The sequence below is a fragment of the Aotus nancymaae genome, unplaced genomic scaffold (genome assembly GCF_030222135.1).
Source record: "Aotus nancymaae isolate 86718 unplaced genomic scaffold, 86718_ANA_hifiasm-v0.15.2.pri h1tg000108l, whole genome shotgun sequence".
In the NCBI taxonomy this organism is placed as follows: Eukaryota; Metazoa; Chordata; class Mammalia; order Primates; family Aotidae; genus Aotus; species Aotus nancymaae.
The window spans coordinates 9,829,478-9,851,037 of NW_026988523.1; the positions used below are offsets into that span (position 1 = coordinate 9,829,478).

The 21,560-nt window shown below is 41.3% G+C and overlaps 1 long non-coding RNA gene across 1 annotated transcript in view; it reads right to left on the minus strand.

The window, feature by feature from the left end:
- Nucleotides 1-13,785: 13,785 nt before the first annotated feature.
- LOC135272294 (uncharacterized) overlaps nucleotides 13,786-21,560 on the minus strand; it is a 217,925-nt gene continuing 210,150 nt past the window's right edge. Inside the window, exon 3 of the long non-coding RNA XR_010340406.1 lies at nucleotides 13,786-14,297. This is a non-coding gene — a long non-coding RNA (uncharacterized LOC135272294). The remainder of the gene's footprint in view (nucleotides 14,298-21,560) is intronic.

Below are 21,560 nucleotides of genomic sequence, written 5' to 3' on the forward strand. Positions count from 1 at the left end.
AAATTCTAATACTATGTTGAATAGGAGTGGTGAGAGAGGACATCTTTGTCTTGTGCCAATTTTCAAGGAGAATGCCTCTAGCTTTTGCCCACTCCGTATGGTATTGGCTATGGGTTTGACATAAATGGCTCTTATTATTTTGAGGTATGTTCCATTAATGGCTAGTTTATTGATAGTTTTTAACATGAAAGGATGTTGAATTTTATTGAAGGTCTTTTCTGTGTGAATTGATGTAATTATGTGTTTTTTGTCTTTAGTTTTGTTTATATAATGAATTACATCTATTGGTTTGTGTATATTGAACTAGTCTTGCATCCTGGGGATGAAGCTGACTTGATTGTGGTGTTTAAGCTTTTTGATGTGCTGCTGCATCAGTTTTCCAGCATTTTATTGAGGACTTTTGCATCAATGTTTATCAGGGATATTGGCCTGAAATTTTCTTTTGTTGTTGTATCTCTGCCAGGTTTTGGTATCAGCATGATGCTGGCTTCATAAAATGAGTAAGAGAGGAGTTCTTCCTCTTCAATTGTTTGGAATAGTTTCAGAAGAAATGGTACCAGCTCCTCTTTGTACCTCTGGTAGAATTCAGCTGGAAATCCATCTAGTCCTGGGCTTTTTCTGGTTAGTAGGCTATTAATTACTGCCTCAATTTCAGAACTTGTTTTTTCTCTATTCAGGGTTTCAACTTCTTCCTGGTTCAGTCTTGGGAGGGTGTATGTGTCCAGGAATGTACCCATTTCTTCTAGATTTTCTAGTTTATTTGCATAGGGGTGTTTATAGTATTCTCTGATGGTTGTTTGTATTTCGGTAGGGTAAGTGGTGGTATCCCCTTTATCATTTTTCACTGTGTCTATTTGATTCTTCTCTCTTTTCTTCTTTATTAGTCTAGTTAATGGTTTATCTATTTTATTAATTTTTTTTCAAAAAACAAGCTCCTGGATATGTTGATTTTTTTTTTTAAATGGTTTTTCATGTCTCTGTCTTGTTCAGTTCTGCTCTGTTCTTGGTTATTTCTTGTCTTCTGCTAGCTTTGGGGTTTGCTCTTGATTCTCAAGTTCTTCTACTTGTGATGTTAGGATGTTGACTTGAGATCTTTCTAGTTTTTCAATGTGGGCATTTAGTGCTATAAATTTCCCGCTTAACATTGCTTTAGCTGTGTCTCAGTGATTCTTGTACATTGTCTCTTTGTTCTCATTGGTTTCAAAGAACTTCTTGATTTTTGCCTTAATTTTATTATTTACCCAAATGTCATTCAGGAACAGGTTGTTCAATTTCCATGTAGCTGTGTTGTTTTGAGTGAGTTTCTTAATCTTGAGTTCTAATTTGATTGCACTGTGGTCTGGCAGACTGTTTGTTATGATTTCGATTATTTTGCATTTGCTGATAAGTGTTTTACTTCCAATGATGTGATTGATTTTAGAGTAAGTGCCAAGTGTCACTAAGAAGAATGTATATTCTGTTGTTTTTGAATGGAAAGTTCTGTGTATAACTATCAGGTCCACTTGATCCAGAGCTGAGTTCAAGTCTTGAATATCCTTGTTAATTTTCTGTCTCACTGATCTGTCTACTATTGACAGTGGGGTGTTAAGGTCTCCCACTATTATTGTGTGGGAATCTAAGTTTCTTTGTAGGTCTCTAAGAAACTGTTTTATGAATGTGGGGCTCCTGTATTGGGTTCATATATATTTTGGATCGTTAGCTCTTCTCATTGAATTGATCCCTTTACTATTATGTAATGACCTTCTTTGTCTTTTTTGATCTTTGTTAGTTCAAAGCCTCTTTTGTCAGAAACTAGGATTGTAACCTCTACTTTCATGTGTTTTCCATTTGCTTGGTAAATTTTCCTTCATCCCTTTACTTTGAGCCTATGTGTGTCTTTGCATGTGAGATGGGTCTCTTGAATACAGCACACTGATGGGTCTTGACTTTTTATCCGGCTTGCCATTCTGTGTCTTTTAATTGAGGCATTTAGCCCATTTACATTTAAGGTTAATATTTGTTATATATGAATTTGCTCCTGTCATCATGAAGCTAGCTGGATATTTTGCAGACTTGTTGATGTGGTTGCTTCATAGTGTCATTGGTCATTGCAGTTCAGTATGTTTTTGCAGTAGCTGGTAACAGTTTTTTCTTTCCATATTTAATGCTTCCTTCAGGAGCTCCTGCAAGACAAACCTGGTGGTAACAAATTCCCTCAGCATTTGCTTGTCTGAAAAAATCTGTATTTCTACTTTGCTTATGAAGCTTAGTTTGGCTGGATATGAAATTTGGGGTTAGAAATTCTTTTCTTTAAGAATATTGAATATTGGCTCCCAATGTCTTCTGGCTTGTAAGGTTTGTACTGAGAGGTCTGCTGTTAGTCTGATGGGCTTCCCTTTGTAGGTGACCTGGCCTTTCTCTCTGGCTTCCCTTAACATTTTTAATTTCATTTCAATCCTGGAGAATCTGATGATTATGTGTCTTCAGGTTGATCTTCTCATGGGGTATCTTACTGGGGTTCTCTGGATTTCCTAAATTTGAATGTTGGCCTGTATTGTTAGGTTAGGGAAGTTCTCCTGGATGGTATCCTGAAGTATGTTTTCCAATTTGTTTCTGTTCTCCCTGTCTCTTTCAGGTACCCCAATCAGTCAGAGGTTCAGTCTTTTTACATAGTCCCATAGTTCTCAAAGCTTTTGTTAGTTCATTTTCATTCTTCTTTTTTTTTTCCCTAATCTTGTCTGCCTGTCTTATTTTAGCAAGATAGTTTTCAAGCTCTGAAGTTCTTTTCTCCGCTTGGTCAATTTGGCTATTGATATTTGTGGTTGCATCGTGAAGTTCTCGTGTTGTGTTTTTCAGTTCTATCAGGTCATATATATTCCTCTCTAAACTGGTTAATCTGGTTAACGGCTCCTGTAATGTTTTATCATGGTTCCTAGCTTCTTTGCATTGGGTTAGAACGTGCTCCTTTAACTCAGGAAACGTCATTATTACCCACCTTCTGAAGCCTACTTCTGTCAATTCATCCATCTTAGCCTCCACCCAGTTCTATGATCTTGCTGGAGAGGTGTTGCAATCATTTGGAGGAGAAGAGGCACTCTGGCTTTTTGAGGTTTTAGTGGGTTTTTGTTGATTCTTTCTCATCTTTGTGAGTCTATCTAGCTTTGATCTTTGAGGCTGCTGGCCTTTGGATGGGTTTTTTGTGAGAACTTTTTTGTTGATTCTGTTGTTGTTGCTTCTGGTTGTTTTTCTTTTAACAGTCAGTCCGCTCTTCCATAGGGCTGCTGTGGTTTCCTGGAGGTCCATTCAAGACCCTATTCACCTGGGTCCCTCCCACACCAGGAGGTGTCAGCAGTGGAGGCTGCAGAACAGCAAAGATTGCTGCCTGCTCCTTCCTCTGGGATTTCCATCTGAGAGGGGCACCAACCTGATGCCAATGGTAATGCTCCTGTATAAAGTGTCTGATGATCACTGTTCAGTGGTCTCACCCAGTCAGGAGGTATGGGATCCAGGGTCTGCTTAATGAAGCCCCTTGGTGGAAGGGGTGTGCTGCACTGGGGGCAATCCCACTCGTACAGACTGCCTGGATTCCTCAGAGCCAGCAGGGGAAAGACTAAGTCTGCTGATCTGTGGACACTACGGCCACTCCTCCCTTTAGGGGGCTCAGTCCCAGGGAGATCAAAGTTCTGTCTCTAAACCCCTGACTGGAGTTGCTGAAACTCCTGCAGGGAAGCCCTCCCTGGTGAGGAGGGATGAGTCAGGGCCTGGCCTAAAGAGGCAGTCTCCCCATGATCTGTCGCAGCCACTGAGCTGCACTTTGGGGAATTCCTCCTGGGTCCAAACCTTCCAGTCTCCCCAGCACTGGCAGGGGATAAAATGGTAAACTGGAGCTACTTTGATGGCTGTTGCCCCTCCCCCTGGGAAACGCAGTAGTCTGACAGTCTCCAGCCCGGTCGCCACTGAGAAAATCTGTACAGCTCTGTGCTTGAGGCCCAAGGCCCTGGTGGCATGGGTTCACGTGGGTGATCTGATCTGTGGGTTGCACAGATCCATGGAAAAAGCATGGTTTCCTGGGCAGGGTAGCACGATCACTCACCATCTCCCTTGGTTGGGGGTGGGCCATCGCACCACCCTGCTTTTCTTCACTCTCCATGGGTCGTGCCAGCTGCCTGGTCAGGGCCAGTGAGAGAACCTGGATACCTCAGTTGTCAGTGAAGGGTTCACTCGCTGTGTTTATTCTTCTTGGTGGGCGCTTTCTAACACAGCTGTTTCTAGTTGGCTATCTTGGCCCCTCCTCATTCCTCTTGTTTTTTGCCTTCAACTAATTCTTTGAAATGTAAAGACAGCACCATGAGAGCAATCATCCTGGTATCATTAACACAGAAATCCTGAGAAACAAGAGAGGTTTTTGTTAACATTGAGGTGATGTCCATTCAGAGCTGTTGTGCCTGACACTGCTTCTTGTCTCTTCATCTTAATAATGAGTTTCCAGATATCAAATGAAGGCTCCCTGAGTAATGCAACAGGAGAAGCAGTACATCTGTGGTGCTGCCAGTGACAACACAGACCGATGATGTTCGTGTTGCTTAAAGTACACAATATGCCATTCTTATAGCACAGCAGCTCACAAGCCTGCACATGAAAATGATGCTGGAGGAGGATATTAACTAGAAAGTATTGAATTTTCCTCTTGATAAACTAAACTTGCAGATAGAGCAATTAATTAGGTCCCATGTGCTGGATCCAGAGGGACTTTAATTTTTTTTTTTTTTCCTGGATGACCTGAGGCTGGGGAAAGAAAAGTGGAATTTAATGTAGACAATTGTGAAGTGTTGTCCTGGGGCAAGGAATCCATGGAATGAGCCCAGTGTGTGAGAGCCAACAGCTCACAGAGGGAGCCAGGCAAACCATGCCAGTGCTTTGCTCTGCTAGCTAGGACACCATAACATCCTCTTGAGAAATGCTGACCTCCTCTGGAGATCTAGGTCAAGGTAGAAGAGGGAATATATTTTGTTCTTTAATCCCAGGACTGTGCATTTCCCCTGGGGGATTAGTGTCCTTTCAAAGAAAGAACCAGAAGAACAGTAATCGGTGTGTCAGGTTATCCATTGAGGGCTCACAGCTTTACAGTTCAACAAAAAGCAGTTACCCAAGGGAGGACTTGGGATGCGGCCTCTTCTAAAATCTTCATTTTCCTTTATGCAGTAGCATGCGGTCCTACTCTGAGGACAGCACATACACACACTCAGACTGAATTCAGGGGGTATGCACTGTTGTCCTATGTGGAGCCTATTTGGGGCCCAACTATATCTAAGTCCATAATTATAAGAGTTTAATTATTCAACTGAGTTTAGTACCCATGAAGGGGATACCTAAGGTGGGTTCTTGCCAACACCTCCATTTCTCATTTCATATTCTTCTCCAGATAGCACAAGAGCTCTCTCAGCCTTAGTGACCAAGGAAGTGAACTCCTTTCTGTTTTGTTTTTATAAAACCAGTACTTTTCAAGCCTCAAAATGACTCACCTCCTGTGTTCTCAAAACTCACCATGGCCATGCCTCTGAATTCTGTCCACCAAATTTCTCTGAACCTTCTTTTTGTGGGTACAAGAAAAGTACAAGAAAAGCCTCTTCCATGGCTGTGTTTTCAGGCTTTTGTGAACATACTCAACATTTGCATCTTCTTCTGTTACAAGAAGATACATTTGACTTCTGTTGCGTTTTGATTCAGTTTTTCAAAAAAGCACCTGCATTTGTTTTCTTTAGACATCTTCTCTCCACTGGAAACACTAAATGAGACTTTATACTTCTCCCCATAGGTCTGAGCACACGTTCCCTTTATGTACAGGGATTTTCTTTTTAAAACATTTTTAGGCCGGGCACACTGGCTCATGCCTGTAATCCCAGCACTTTGGGAGGCCAAGGTGGGTGGATCACCTGAGGTCAGGAGTTTGAGACCAGCCTGGCCAACATGGTGAAACCCCGTCTCTACTAAAAATACAAAAATTAGCTGGGTGCTGTGGTGCAGGCCTGTAATCCCAGCTACTCGTGAGGCTGAGGCAGGAGAATCACTTGAACCCAGGAGGTGGAGGTTGCAGTGAGCTGAGATCATGCCATTGCACTCCACTCCAGCCCTGGGTGACAGAGCAAGACTCTATCTCAAAAAAAACTGTCTTTATATATATATATATATATGCACATACATATATTTCAGATGAGGTCTTGCTATGTGCTATGTTGCCCAGGGCAGTCTCAAACTCCTGGGCTCAAGTGATCATCCTGTGTCAGCTCCTGAAAAGCTGGGATTATAGGTATGAGCTACCATGCCCAGCCTGTACAGGGATTTTCTACTATCAGAAAGTAATCTGGTCTCTTCTCAGCACAAATATTTTAATAATTTAGCTTCTCTTTTATGGCTACTGGCCCAAAAGGAGTGAGGTGAAGAGTGGGGATTCTTCATCCACAAAGGTAATTAGTGGTTGGAGAGACTCACTGAATATGATAAAATGGTAAAAATAACAACAACAACAACATTTGTAATACAGGCAGACAATGGGTAAGAATCAAGGTAACTGAGATATTCATTCATTATCTCAAACATTTATGATTTCTTTGTTGGAAACATTCCAAACCTCCTCTGCTAGCTATTTTGAAATATGTGATAAATTATTGTTGACTACAGTCCCCCTACTGTGCTATTGAACACTAGATCTTATTCCTTGTATCTAACTGTATTTGTGTACCCATTAACCAACACATCTTCATCCCCGACTCCCTATTACCCCTCTCAGTCTCTGGTAACTACCGTTCTATTCATGATCCACATGAGATCAATCTTCTTGGCTTCCACATATGAGAGAGAACATGTAATGTCTTTCTGTGCCTGGCTTATTTCCCTTAACATAATGTCCCCCAGTTCCATCCCTGTTGTTGCAAATGACAGGATTTTGCCTTTTTTTAAGGCTGATATATATTTCACTGTGTATATATACCACGTGTGTGTGTGTGTGTGTGTGTGTATACTTTATCCATTAATTCAGTCATTGTACATGTATCAAAATATCATATAAATACCATAAATAAATACAACTATTATGCATCCATAAAAATTAAAACAAAACTGAATATGGAGTAAACTACACAAACTTTGTAATCTCTAAATCAAACTCTTTTTAATGCTCTGTATTTTCAGTGTCACTTTTTGAGATGGAGTTTCACTCTTGTCACCCAGGCTGGAGTGCAGTGGTGGTACAATCTCTTCTCACTACAACTTCTGCCTTCCGGGTTCAAATGTTTCTCCTTCCTCAGCTGTCCAAGTAGCTGGGATTACAGGTGACCACCACCATACCTGGCTAATTTTTGTATTTTTAGTAGCAACAGGGTTTCACCATGTTGGCCAGCCTGGTCTTGAACTCCTGACCTCAAGCAATCCACCCGTCTCAGCCTTCCAAAGTACTAGGATTACAGGCATGAGCCACGTTGTCCAGCCTCAATGTCACTTTGATATGGACAAATAGAGGATGAGGTAGGTAGAATTAAGGATAGTGAATTTTTCAGTTCCCCACAAGCCTGACAAGAGTTGATCATTTTAGACAGCCACCCATTGGAGTACATCAGCTGGACAATGTTATTTTTAAGAAAAAGAAAGCAAATAAACCAAGCAATTTATCTAGCAAGAATTCAGCTTGGGTAGCTTTGCAGGACAGGAGAATTTATTTTATTTTGGAATGCATGCATTATGAAAAGATTGCATATGAAAGCCATGACCGTTACCCTGAGCACATAATTCTTAAAGGAGCCATTAGGGAATGAGCCATGGAGCTGAATAATGGATATGTATGTTCTTCTAATGGTACCAGTTATGGCCAATGTGATGAGGGTGAGAGTTATACATACAGATTGCCTATACAAATGTTTGTATTCTAAATGTCTCTGTGCTCCAATATTGCCTGCCTGTCTTAAATCATTATTTCCTAGGTGTCCACCCTAAAGACTTATCTCTCTTGCCCAACATCCAATAGGTATTCTGGAAAATGCAACACGTTGAGACTACTAGAATTGTAGAGCTGGAGGAAACTTTAGTGATGTTCTTACAACACAATTCTTATTCAATAACATTGCTTTTTTCCTCAAATTATAAAATTAACATATGTTCATTTTAAGGAATAAGAAAATGAAACAACCTATCATTCAAATGTCAGAGTTCTGAATTTCTTTTCAGTATTTTTTGAGGGGAGGATGATGAATATATGTGTGTGTGCGCGTGTGTGTGCGCACGCACGCGCATGTGTGTGTGTATAGATACACAAATTCACATGTACATTTTTAATCTTTCAAAATTAAGATTGTACTGTAAGTCCAGTTTTTAATAATAGGTATGTGGTGTGAATTTTCCCATGTCAGTAAATATTCTTTAAAAACCATGATTTTTTTTTTTTAATTGCATTTTAGGTTTTGGGGTACATGTGAAGAACATGCAAGATTGTTGCATAGGTGCATATGTGGCAGTGTGATTTGCTGCCTTCCTTCCCTTCACCTATATCTGGCATTTCTCCCCATGCTATCTCTCCCCAACTCCCCACCCCCCGCTGTCCCTCCCCTATTTTCCCCCAACAGACCCCAGTGTGTAGTGCTCTCCTCCCTGTGTCCAAGTGTTCTCATTGTTCAACACCCGCCTATGAGTGAGAACATGCAGTGTTTGATTTTGTGTTCTTGTGTCAGTTTGCTGAGAATGATGGTTTCCAGGTTCATCCATGTCCCTACAAAGGACACGAACTCATTGTTTTTGATGGCTGCATAATATTCCATGGTGTATATGTGCCACATTTTCCCTGTCCAGTCTATCATCGATGGGCATTTGGGTTGGTTCCAGGTTTTTGCTATTGTAAACTGTGCTGCAATGAACATTCATGTGCATGTGTCCTTATAGTAGAACGATTTATAATCCTTTGGATATATACCCAGTAATGGGATTGCTGGGTCAAATGGAATTTCTATTTCTAGGTCCTTGAGGAATCGCCACACTGTCTTCCACAATGATTGAACTAATTTACACTCCCACCAACAATGTAAAAGTGTTCCTATTTCTCTACATCCTCTCCAGCATCTGTTGTCTCCAGATTTTTTAATGATCGCCATTCTAACTGGCGTGAGATGGTATCTCAGTGTAGTTTTGATTTGCATTTCTCTAATGACCAGTGATGATGAGCAGTTTTTCATATGTTTGTTGGCCTCATGTATGTCTTCTTTTGTAAAGTATCTGTTCATATCCTTTGCCCACTTTTGAATGGGCTTGTTTTTTTCTTGTAAATCTGCTTTAGTTTGTTGTACATTCTGGATATCAGCCATTTGTCAGATGAGTAAACTGAAAAAATTTTTTCCCATTCTGTTGATTGCCGATTCACTCTAATGACTGTTTCTTTTGCCGTGCAGAAGCTGTGGAGTTTGATTAGGTCCCATTTGTCTATTTTGGCTTTTGTTGCCAATGCTTTTGGTGTTTTGGTCATGAAGTCCTTGCCTACGCCTATGTCCTGAATGGTTTTGCCTAGGTTTTCTTCTAGGGTTTTTATGGTTTTAGGTCTTATGTTTAAGTCTTTAATCCATCTGGAGTTAATTTTAGTGTAAGGTGTCAGGAAGGGGTCCAGTTTCTGCTTTCTGCATATGGCTAGCCAGTTTTCCCAACACCATTTATTAAACAGGGAATCCTTTCCCCATTCCTTGTTTTTGTCAGGTTTGTCAAAGATTGGTTGGTTGTAGATATGTTGTGTTGCCTCCGAGGCCTCTGTTCTGTTCCATTGGTCTATATCTCTGTTTTGGTACCAGTACCATGCTGTTTTGATTACTGTAGCCTTGTAGTATAGTTTGATGTCCAGTAGTGTGATGCCCCCTGCTTTGTTCTTTTTGCTTAGAATTGACTTGGCTATGCGGGCTCTCTTTTGGTTCTATATGAAATTTAAGGTGGAAAAACCATGATTTTTAAAAATAATGTGAGGTGAAATTTATATAACCTAAAATTAACTATTTGAAAGTGAACAGTTTAGTGGCATTTAGTACACTCACAGTGTTGTGCAACCACCATCTCTGTCTGGTGTCAAAACATTCCTATCACTCCAAGGTAAATTCCTATACCCATTAGGCAGTTTTTCCTCATTCTTCTTTCTTGTAGCACTTGGAAACCACCAATTTGCATCTGGTCTTTGGATTTACCTATTCTGGATATTTTATATACACAAAACCATACAATATGTGAACCTTTTGTGTCTAGCTTCTTTCGCTTGGAATAATGTTTTTGAGTTCATCCACTTTGTAGCATGTATCAGTACCTCATTCTTTTTTATGGTGGGAAACTATTCCACTGTATGTGTATACCACTATTTATTCATTCATCCATCAGTGGACAGAAGGGCTGTTCCTTCTGACTGTTGTGAAAATAAGTATACATGTTCAACATATAGTGTTGAATATATGTATATGTGTTCTTGTTTGAGTGTCTGTTTTCAGTTTGTTTGGGTATACACCTAGAGTGGAATATGTAGGATCATATGGTAATTCTATTTTTAACTTTTTGAGGAAACACCAAAGTGTTTCCACAGCTACTCTTTCTACTTCCCTACCAGCAATGCATGAGGGTTCCCATTTCTCCACATCCTCACCAGAACTTGTTAATTTCCATTTGTTTGCTTGTGTTTTCATCACAGCCATTCATTATATCCATTATAGTGGGTGTGGAGTGGTTTTTACTGGTTCTGTGATTCATCTGGTTTCTCTGTAATATATCTACCAGTCTCTACCCTATTGTTGACATTTAGGTTGTTCTGAAATCGCTCCTATTGTTACTAAACATATGATGAAATTTTTATACAGTATATAAATCTGTAATTAAATCTCATGATTTCCTTAGCAAGGTTCCTGAAAGCAGTCATCTGGTTTTGCAGGTGAGGAAGCTGTGTTAACAAGAGCTGAAACAAAAGCTCAGGTTACCTATACCTTAGTAAGAGTTTTTCTTTGATATTTGTGACGGGGTTGGGTCAATGTTTTAGATGTAAGATGGACACCAGGTTAGATGGAACTCAGCTAAAAACAGCAAATTCTTTAGCTTCGGGTCTGATGCCCTGTGGAACCAGTGGTTCCACAGTGATGTCTAGTACTATGTCCACTCACTCTATTTTGTCGTAAATGGAAAAAGGGTTGCAAACACAGCAAAGCTCTATGTGTTCACAAGCATTGTTGCACACTGTGTGTCATCAACAACTTTACAGGCATAGTCTCAACACAGTCCACCATAACTTCATCAGTTCTGCATGGCCACAAAGTCTTAGCGAAATAAGTTCAGTTCAATGACACTGGGTCGGTTTCCTCTCTGCAGCATTGCCTTTCCACCTCCATAGTATTTTGTGCTTGAGTAGGAGAATGACAACAGATTTGTGCTGTCATTGGTAGACCTCTATTTAAATGGTGTTTTCAATGAGGTTTGAGCTGGTAAAAGAGTGAGATCCAATGGTACATTTTGAAATTTTTAGTGAGATCCCAAAAAGAAATATATCCAGCCACATACAGTGCATAAAACTACAGTCTGTTTCCCCTCTAATTGGTAATAAATGTAAATGTTTAGTTATGCCTGACTAGGGAGCTATGAACAACACATCTGTCTGACTGCTTTTTCAGTCTTCCCAAGGACTGCAGCGTTTATACCATCTGTAGCTTGTGCAGGAAGAAAGAGACAGAGAATAAGTGAGACTGAAATTTAGAGGATGGATATTACTAGAAGTGCATAGGGAATTGATTTAGTCAACAAATATTTATTGAGCACCTATTATAGCCTAGGCATGCCAGGCCAAAAAAAAGAGGATGCTGTTGAGTTTGAGGTTGATAATAAATGTCTCCCCTTCCTAAACTCTAAATCAATTGATGAGGTAGGGGACATTAAGCAAATGGAGATATAAATGTCAATGTCAGTATTTGAAAACAAATACTGGTGAATGAGGCTTAGGCTACAATAATAATGGGTTTCCTAAGAGTGAACTCTGGAATCAAACAGGCCCACCTGCTGTTACACAGAGACAGAGGATTGCAGGCCTGACTCATGAGGGCAGAGCACAGACTACTTATCTGGAGGCCTGGCTAGAAGAAGAGCAGGCAGGTTTGCTGCAGGCCAGCAAGGCCCCAGTGAGGAAGAGGAGGGGAAGGGGCTGGCTTCAGGCCAGTCTTATTCCTAAATGGGTCAGAGGAGCAAAAGGGAGAGGAGCCAGACATACACACAAATACTGTGGATCCCAGGCCTGTTTATATGTTAGGGTTACCTGGGACTCCATCCTCATGTCTAGAGAGTCTGATTCCATTAACTACGATTGGTCATGGGCTTGAATGTGTATTTTTAAGAACTTCCTAGGTAATTGTAGATATGCATCCAGGGTTGAGAATCATTGTCCTGATAGATGATAGGTGGAAGGTGCCCCTGCCATCATCCCACACACTCCATTAGATACAGTGATCAACGAGGGGTAGCTCCTACCTTCTAGAATCTCTCATTCTCCTGAAAGAGAAGACATGATAACAACAGTGCTGTTTGCCAAGTGTCACAGGCACCCAGAGGATGGAGAGACCAAAGGCCTAGGGTTCCAGAGACCTTCCCGGCACCGTGGGTGGCCTGGGTTCAGAAGATCACCCTGGCAATTGTGGAAGAAGCAACATAGGAGAAAAGTGGATGTTTGAGAGGGCTATTTTGAAATTACAATAGATCAAGAGTGTATAAAATAAAAAGGAAGCAAGGTGGCTAGGGACACCGATTACTCATTAATTAGCATCCTTCAGGGTTCAGCCTTAGAATAACAAGCCTTCTTCTTGAGAGCAGGCTGCCTGTGATCTGCCTTGGCCATATGTGTGGCCTCCACTGGAGGCCATGGTTCTGTGTGGAGGAGCTCAAGCTTCTTGAGGTTGTGCTGAGCATGAGAGGAGAGGATGAATGTAAGACGCACAGCTTGGCACCTGGCATAGAGTGCCTGCTTGCTAGGTGTTAGGTGCTGCTGCTGCTTTTTGTTCTGAGAAGCCCAGGTCTCTTCTTGGCTTGTTGGCTTGAGCTCTGATTCACCTGTGTGAAACCAGAGCTTTTGATGATTTGTGATGGGCTCACAGTTTTGCAGAAATGCCACAGATATTTTACTCCACGTTTTAGTTTAATCATCAGTAACTGGCAACAACAACAAAATGCTGAGGGTACCTGAACATTCCATCTTAATGAGTCTTATTGATAACTAGACCAAACCAGGATTCAAAACCAAATAAGCATTTTTCATTTCCTTTAATCCTCATAGCTACCTTGTGAGATACATTTTGTAATCCCATTTTATAGATAAGAAACTGAGGTTAAGAGAAGTTACGTAATTTTTCTTATGTCAGCTTTTAAGTAACAAAGGATGAGAACTCAAGGCTCTGGTTTCACATCAGGCTCTGTTTTGATTATACTGCAGCAAGATTACTGAGCTTTTTGCTTTGAGAGAGACAAGGAGGAAGAAAAGCATAATTCGCAAGTCCTCCAGAGGAACATGCCTACAAGATATCTTTGTGGTATACAGAAATAGGGTTATACTAGTTTGAGAATTCTTACTGTGCTCTGTTATCTAAAATAGTCACAATTTTTCTTTTATGAATGTGGAAAATCCCTTTTCTAAAGGTGAGAGTAAATGAACATTCACACTCTGCAAATTTGTTTTTTCAAGGGTCCTATAGGATACTCTGAAGACTGTGAAAAAATAAGAACTTTTGAACTCAGAGTCATGTTTTTCCCAATTTACTTGTGTGCCATGTAACCTGGATCAGTATCCTCATTGCATGTTTTATGTGCCTGCAGACAATCCATGGAACAACGTGCCGAATATTGACCATAAATTCCTTAAATTTGTACTTGTGCCTTGCGTTTGACAGCTGACTTTTGACTAAAGGAATGAATGAACGTTGGAGATCAGTATTATTGAATTCAAAGGGTAACAGAGATGCTATGCTGTACATAGGGAATACCCTTGGAGAATGACAGCCTTTAAGAGCTAGAGTCTGACAGGGAAAGGGAGCCTGAGAAGGGAAGAGAGGTGTCCTCATCTCTCCCAGGGCCTGGTGACAATGTTTTTTGCTATAAGTGCTGGACGCCTTTACTCATCTTAATTTCAAATTGCTTCTTCATTCTGCATCAGTTAGACGTTGCACCGTAGCAGTCCACACAATATCACTTGTCTTCTGGGCCTTCCTGGAGGTCATATCTTGGCAGCACTTCCAGCTGACTTGCAATTATCTTCACTTGCTTTTTAAAGAGGCATTTGACAAGCAGGTTCACTGTAAAGAGAAAGAAATGGTTGCTACATATTTTTTCATGACTATCACAAACAAATTGGTGTCTCAGAGAAGCTCCTTTCTACTTGGCAACCTCAACTCAATTCAATACACATTTATGGAGGTCATCCTCTGTTTGGGACATTGCGATGGACAGTCTAATAGTTTCAAGGCTAAATAGGCCCCAAGCCTCGCCTTCCAGATGGAAGCACTGTAGTAGGGACTAAGAGATGTACATTAATAGCAGTAGCACAATGGAGTCTCCATTGTTTAAAACTATGCACTGCTTTTAAATCACAGGAAATTTCATCAGCTTGGCCTTGGACACATATCTTGCCATCCATACTATTTAAACTAGGTTTAGCCGCAGATAAAAAGGTGAGAGATAGCATATAATTGCAGCACTAACCACCCTAAGTCCTCTGAATTCTGCTGCTGGAGCATGAGAAATTTTATGAGAAGCATTTCCGGACATAAGATGTGAAATATCAGGAACTATGAATGATGAAGAACTACAAACAGTCTTATTTTGTGATGTAGGAACATTCTGATGTTATTTTAGACCTAAGAGTTCCTTATCTAGATTTAAGTTTCAGCCTCTTAAACAATCTTTCAGATCAGTTAATACTTATGAAATACCTACTACGTGCTCGCCACTTACCTAGGTCTTAGAGGGGAGGTACAAAGATAAATAAGAGATTTTTTTTTTTTTTTGCCTTTAAGGAGCTTGCAGCCTTGTGAGATCAAAAACAAATAATTTCAATAGATCCTGTTGGGTGCGTTAGATAAGAAATCATGCTGGGCCCTGCCTTTGCAGAGAAAAGGGGTTTATAGACCAAGTACAGGGTCAGAAAGGCTCCCTGGAGAAGCAGCTGTTCCTCTAGTCCTTGAGGGTATTAGAAAGGTGAAAAAGTTGAGAAGGGAAGTCCAGGTAGAGGGGAAAAGAAAAGGCATAGAAGATAAGTGCACGTGGTGTTAGGGAGAATTCTTGACTTCGTTTTCTTAGAATTAAGTGCAAGTCAAGAAAGGTTACCAGAGGGAGGTAGGTCAGGCAAAAGGAGGCTTCAGGCAGCGCTGCAGGTGTTTGGGCTTCATTGTAATGAAGGTACACTGCAAGTCTCCGTGACTGCAATACAGAAAAGACTTCAATGAAGCAAGGCAGCGGTGAGAAAACAGGAGTCCAGTTCAGGAGGCTACAACTAAGAGGTTATAAAGGCCTGAGTCAGCGCTGTGAAAATAGAGGTGAAAGAAAGGGTAAAACTGGCAGAGCTGGAAACCGATTGCATGTGAATATTGAGAAAGAAGGGGTCTAAAATGGCTCTGAGGTTTGGGGCTTGGATAACTGGATGGATGGTCGTATCATTTACAGGCATTGGAAAGAACAGAGAAGAGAAGGTTAGGGGAGGGAGAGGAAAGTCTAACTTGGGATAGGTGTTGAATTTGAGGTGCTTATGAAGCCACTGGGCAGGAGTTGACTAGGAAATAGGATGTTCGCATCTGAGCTTCAGAGGAGAGGCAAGGGCTGGAGATACCAGCAGAGGCCCTACCTTCTTCTGGTCCACCTCTCTCAGAGCCTGGGACGTGGTAAGCAAGAAAGTAAATAATACATGTCTAAAGTTGATTGCTTGGGGACCGTGGGAGGGAACTATTTGCTCTAAAAGAGAAAAGAAAATACTTTATTATTTTCTATGCCTTAAATTCTGCATTAAAGAAAAATAGTTCAGACCAGAACAGAAGTTGGCCGTTAATCTCAGCCTGAAAGCGATTTTTCCACTACCTGTATTTGGTGTCATTCAGTTTATTTTTAGACACCATTGGAACTAACTTTGGAGTCTTCTTTTGGAGTTTATCCAGGGGCAGGTGACCTGGATAGTGAAGTATCTGGAAATTCTTTCACATGAGGATTAATTTAAATACTTGCAGATATTTAGCCAAGAGAAAGACATCACACTCATACGCAGAGATATATTTTTATACACAATAAAGGCTTCCTTCAAATATTGAAAGGGCTGTCACATAGAGGAAATAAGAGACTTATGGGACATACCTCCAGCTGATCAATGAGTGGAAGTTACATGCAGGTAGAGTTCACTTGTACTTAGTAAATAATCATTATTTACTCAGATTTAGTAGTATCCTTTCTAAGTACGGGGTTCTAATGAGGAACAAGATGGATAAGGTCCCTATTCTCCTGGAGTTCATATTCTATTGATGAGGAGACAGATAATCAACAAGATAGATGACTTTATACATGGACAAGTGCTGCGGGGAAAGGACTATAGTGTTAAGAAAGGGAGTGAGACCAAAGTGGGAGTGTGAGGGTTGGGGCCGAGCTCTCTAGGCTGGGTGCTGGGGAAGTCCCAGGAGGAGATATTTTGAGATCAGAATGACAGGAGCCAGCCAATTTTAGGAAGAGCTTTCTGGGCCGGGTAAAAATCAAGTTAAAAGGACTTCACTCAGGATTGAGGCTAAGCTATTGCAACAAGAGAGCAGGGTGTGGCTGAGGGAAGGCAAATGCGAACGTAAAATACCAAGATGAAGTTGGATAGATAGGCAGAGGAAGCTCAGAGAAGGCTTTTTGGATTTTGATTGTGATGGGAGACTACTACGTACATTTTGCATGGGTAGGACTTGTTCAGGCAGCAAATTATCTAACTTATACTTTTAAAAGATCACTCTGGCTATTGAGAACAGAGTATGTGAGAGTTTACACAGAACAGTATTCAAGAGGTCGGAGGACAGTGGATTGGACCAGGGTGGTAATGTGGTAGAAAGAAATGGATTGGTTCCAGAAACATTTTATATATAAGTAACAGGATTTGCTGAAGAATTGAATGAGGAGGGCCATGAGGAAAAGAGGGAATGAAGGCTGACTCTTAGGTGTTTGGCTTAAATGTTCCATTAGATGGTGCTCCCATTTAATAACATGGGGAAAGAGTGGAAGGAGCAGGTTGTGGACAGCAGAGAGGGTTAACAGTTACGTTTTGGATATATTGTGTTGAAATTCCAATTTGACTCACATGTGGATATAACATATAGGCAGTTAGATGCATGAGTCTGGAGCTCAGGGAGGACGTCTCGGTTGGAGCAACAAAAATTGGGAATCATCAACACATAGATGTGACATGAGCCATGTGAGTAGGAATGGAAGGAAATAGAAGAGAGACCTCAAAACTGAGCCTTTGAAGTGTTTAATATTTAGAGACCAGTTAGAAGAAGCAGAGCCAGTAAAAGAGAAGGCCAGCAATATAGGATAAAAACCAGGACAAGGTGTCGTAATGAAAATCAAAAGAAGAAAATATTTAAAGAAGAGGAAGCCATTCAATTTAAGGAAAATTCTGCAAAATTTAGATTTATCCCATCATAGATGGAATCTCACAGTCCCCTGTCAAGGGAACAGGGCACTTTATGTTTCACATCTCTCCACTTCTACATGATAAAAACAACTAACCCCACCAGCATGCAGATGCCACCCAGGCCAGTACTGACTCAGAAGAAGGGACAGAGAGAGCTTTATCAGTTGCTCAAGGCTTGTCTTCTGGACACTTGTTCCAGACGTTACTGTGTTCTTAGAGACTCCTTTCCCTAATTCTGAGTCCTTGCCTTATTCTCAGGCCTTCAGGGATTTTACTGAATCTTGCAGACAGATCTCTCAACCAGAACCACTCTGGTTGTCTATCAAGGTCCCGTCCTGGCCTGAGCAGACTACTCCTTCCAAGATTTAGTTAGCTCCTTGTCTAATGCTACCTCTGCTGCCCTTGTCCTCTCATCTATCATTACCACCATGGTTCTTTTATGATTATAGACCAACTGTCAGATGCAGATCCATGCATCTTATATGACCAGACCCTTAACCTGTGTTCAGCACCATAGATCTTTCTAGATTCCATCAGCTGATTGCATCTGGTTTGGGACAGCTCACAGAACCAGAACATGGTTCTGATCATCATGAGTGAACAAGCTTACAAGGGATGAACTACCTGGAAGAAGGTCCTACCATAAAGGGTAACTGCCCCATGTGAGAACGTGGTCTGGATAGCCTTTGCGGACCCTTCCAGTGTAAGATTCTGGGGCATTTTCAAATATAACATAAAGAAACGAATCTCAGTTCCTTTTTTCGGGAATAATTTAGAAAGAAAACATTTAATGAAATACAATTACTTTTCCTTTTCTCTAGCATATGACTATTCACATTCCGAAATTCTGTTTCTGTATTTCCCTCATATGTTTTGTTTTAGGTTGAGAGAGCTTTTATTTGCTGACAGGGTATTTTGCTTCAGGCTAGTGCATTGCTACTCAGGCATAATTCTAAATGACAAGACTGTATACAAGAATGTACAGTTTCTTCTGGCCAAAGCTGACCTCCGACTATTTTCTCACACATCCTAGGCACTCAGTAAAAACTGAATGAATTAAATTGTAGCCATTTAAAAAGTGGCTTCCTTGGTAAAGCAATGGTTGGTGTTGGTGCTCATTACCAGGATCTGGCCTGTGATGAGCAGAGGAGTTTTTGTGGAGCACCGCGTCTGTTTCTCTCTCATCTGCTCTCCTGTCAATGTTCAGATGTCAGGTGGATGCTTTCCTGTGTGTAACTAGAATGCTGACAAGAATCGTAAATTATAGATTTGGGAAATCTCAAAATATTTCTACACTTTGCTAGTAAGCGGCATCATCACAGTATGTGTGTGTGAGGCGGAGGCATGTCACATTGCCTGTTCTCTGTCCCCTCCCACAGCCACACTCAATGTGGTGGAGGCTTACAAAGGCCTGGGTAAGGGAAGATATTTTTGTATATCTAACACAAAAGTGATTTGTAGTTTGCATATTTGTGTTGTTTGACCCAAAGAGGGTTGCTAGAACATTAAAGGCCAAGCATTCCCCAGTCCTCATTCTTCGCTGTTGCCCCTCCCTTGCCTTATTTACTTTTGCTACCTGCTAGGCATGCGGATGCTTTTAAATCTGTAAACCTGGTCTACAGTATGATAGACAAGAATCACAGCAGTGCTTGTAAATTGTCATACCTAAGTTTTAGTGGGACTACAACAATGTAAACATCACAGAGTTTTAAGATAGAAACAAATTTAAATGATAACCAGTTTATTGAACAAGCTGGAATCAGTGAAGGGCAGGCAGAAAGCAACTTGATCCTTTTTCACCCATGTACACTCCCTCTATGGAATTGTTCTTCCCCACCCCAGGACGGCTCTCTGTCCTATCATTATTTCTTCTGTCACTCTCTGTTCTTAACAAAAAATATGGTTTTTAAAGTGTCTAGAAAGTAAAATCCAGTCTGATGTCAAAACTTCAACCTCCCATCCAATTTACCTGCCCCCACGGCTTTGCTCCACATAGCTGCTGGACTTTACTCAGGTCCAAGGGCCTGCAATGAGGAAGGAGGATGAAATTGGTTTCTTTACTTTTTGTCCACCTCTGCATTTCTCCCCCTTCTCTATCTCTTTCCCACTGTCTAAATCCTGTTCCTGGCACCCTCTTGGGCTGATCTCCCAAGAAGAGTGTTCAGAGAAAAGGCCCCCAATTTCTTTGCTGGTGTGTTGGTATCATGGCACTGGGGCCCTCTGTGTGCCAGGCGCCCAAATGTGGCTCTTTCTCTGATGGGTTGCTGTGTGGGTCCCTCACATGTCTCCCCACTGGGAACTTCCCATCAGCAGCTCCCTTACATGGGAAGTGTCCTCTCCAGTGGTCTCTTACGGTTCTACTGACATCCCCTGGGTTCCAGCCCATCAACACAGACTCTCACTCCGGTGGTAACTCATCTCTCTAGAATATCCTATTGGGAAGATGCCTTTCAAGAAATCTCAAGACTCCCTACCTTTTGTCAGGTTTATGGCCCACAGGAAAACAATACAAAACATTTGGTCCTGGTGGCTTTGGACGTGCAGGCCATTCCCAGTGAATGTTTGCCATGCTGCCACTGATGACTCCACACAGCCTTTCATACATAGACATTTTCAGGTGTAATCAGGGATGCGATGGTTTCTGAGTGCTCCAGACTCCAGGGATATGGATCAAGCCCTCCTTATTGGCTCGGAGAGGGAGGAAAGCACCCCCTGCTCTCTCGTGTCAGGAGGAACAGCAAACTGATTGTCTCCCAAGCCTCTCACTCACTACCGGCTCTCTCATGAACTCTTGCATTTCTTATGTCTTGTATTGCCTGAAGTTAGCTTATGGGCTAAGTGAACAAAACTGGAGTTAGCTTATGGGCTAACGGGGGCAAAATGTCTCACTCCAGGTCTTGCCTAAATGGTTCACTGCGTCACTTCAGAAAGCAGGAATACTCCATCTATTATTCTCAGCTTTCGGCCTCGGCAGTAAAATAAAACAAGCAACCACTCTTTACATCCTGAGTTCCATAAAATAACCCCTTCCCCGACCAAAAGCCAGTCTTTTTTTTTCTTCCCCTTCTACTTTGGATCTCATTCTCCGTTGAATTTTAAAGGCAACCTCCCCACTCTTTTCTACACAATCTCTGCCTCTACTGAAACAGTCCCATTAGTATCAAAGAAGTTCTATAATCTCCTATAAAAAAGTGGTGAGTTCTCCCTTGATCCTGCATGCTTCTCTAGTTATTGCAGTATTTTTCTGCTCCTCTTCTCAGTCAGGCTTCCTAAAAGGCTTTTCTATGCAATCTTCCTCTACTCTCTGCATCTCCAATTTACTCTTCAACTAACGCCTGACTTCCGTTGCCATTACTCAACGGAAACTACTGTTGTCAAAGTTAACAACCTCTGTGTTGCCAAATGCAATCTGCACTCTTCCCTCCTCATCTCTCTGAGTGTTTCACCAGCAGTCAGCTTAACTGACAAACTTCCTATGAGAAACATTTTCTTCTTTTGTCTCCAGGATACCACACTCTCCTGGATTTCTTCTTATCTCACTCTTCTAATTTCCTTTTAAGCCTCTCCTCTTACTGATCAGGACCCTTAGATTTCCCCAGGGCCTCCTTCTGGAACGTCTTCACTTCTCCAGTCTTTCCTGGATGATGCTATCCATTCCCACAGGTCTAAACACCCTCTGTATTTGAAAAGATCCTAAACTGCTAGATCTAGCCCAGAACTCTCCTCTCTCCGGTGTGGCATATTCAAATATTTACTTAACGTGATGTGCAGAAGCCATCTCACGATTAAAATATTCAAATCAGAAGTAAGTATGCCTATTAATGCTATTTCTCTCTCTGTCTTTCCCATCTCAGAAAGCAACGATGCCCTTCCTTCCTGTTATGAAAGCCAGAAATCTGGGAAACATTCC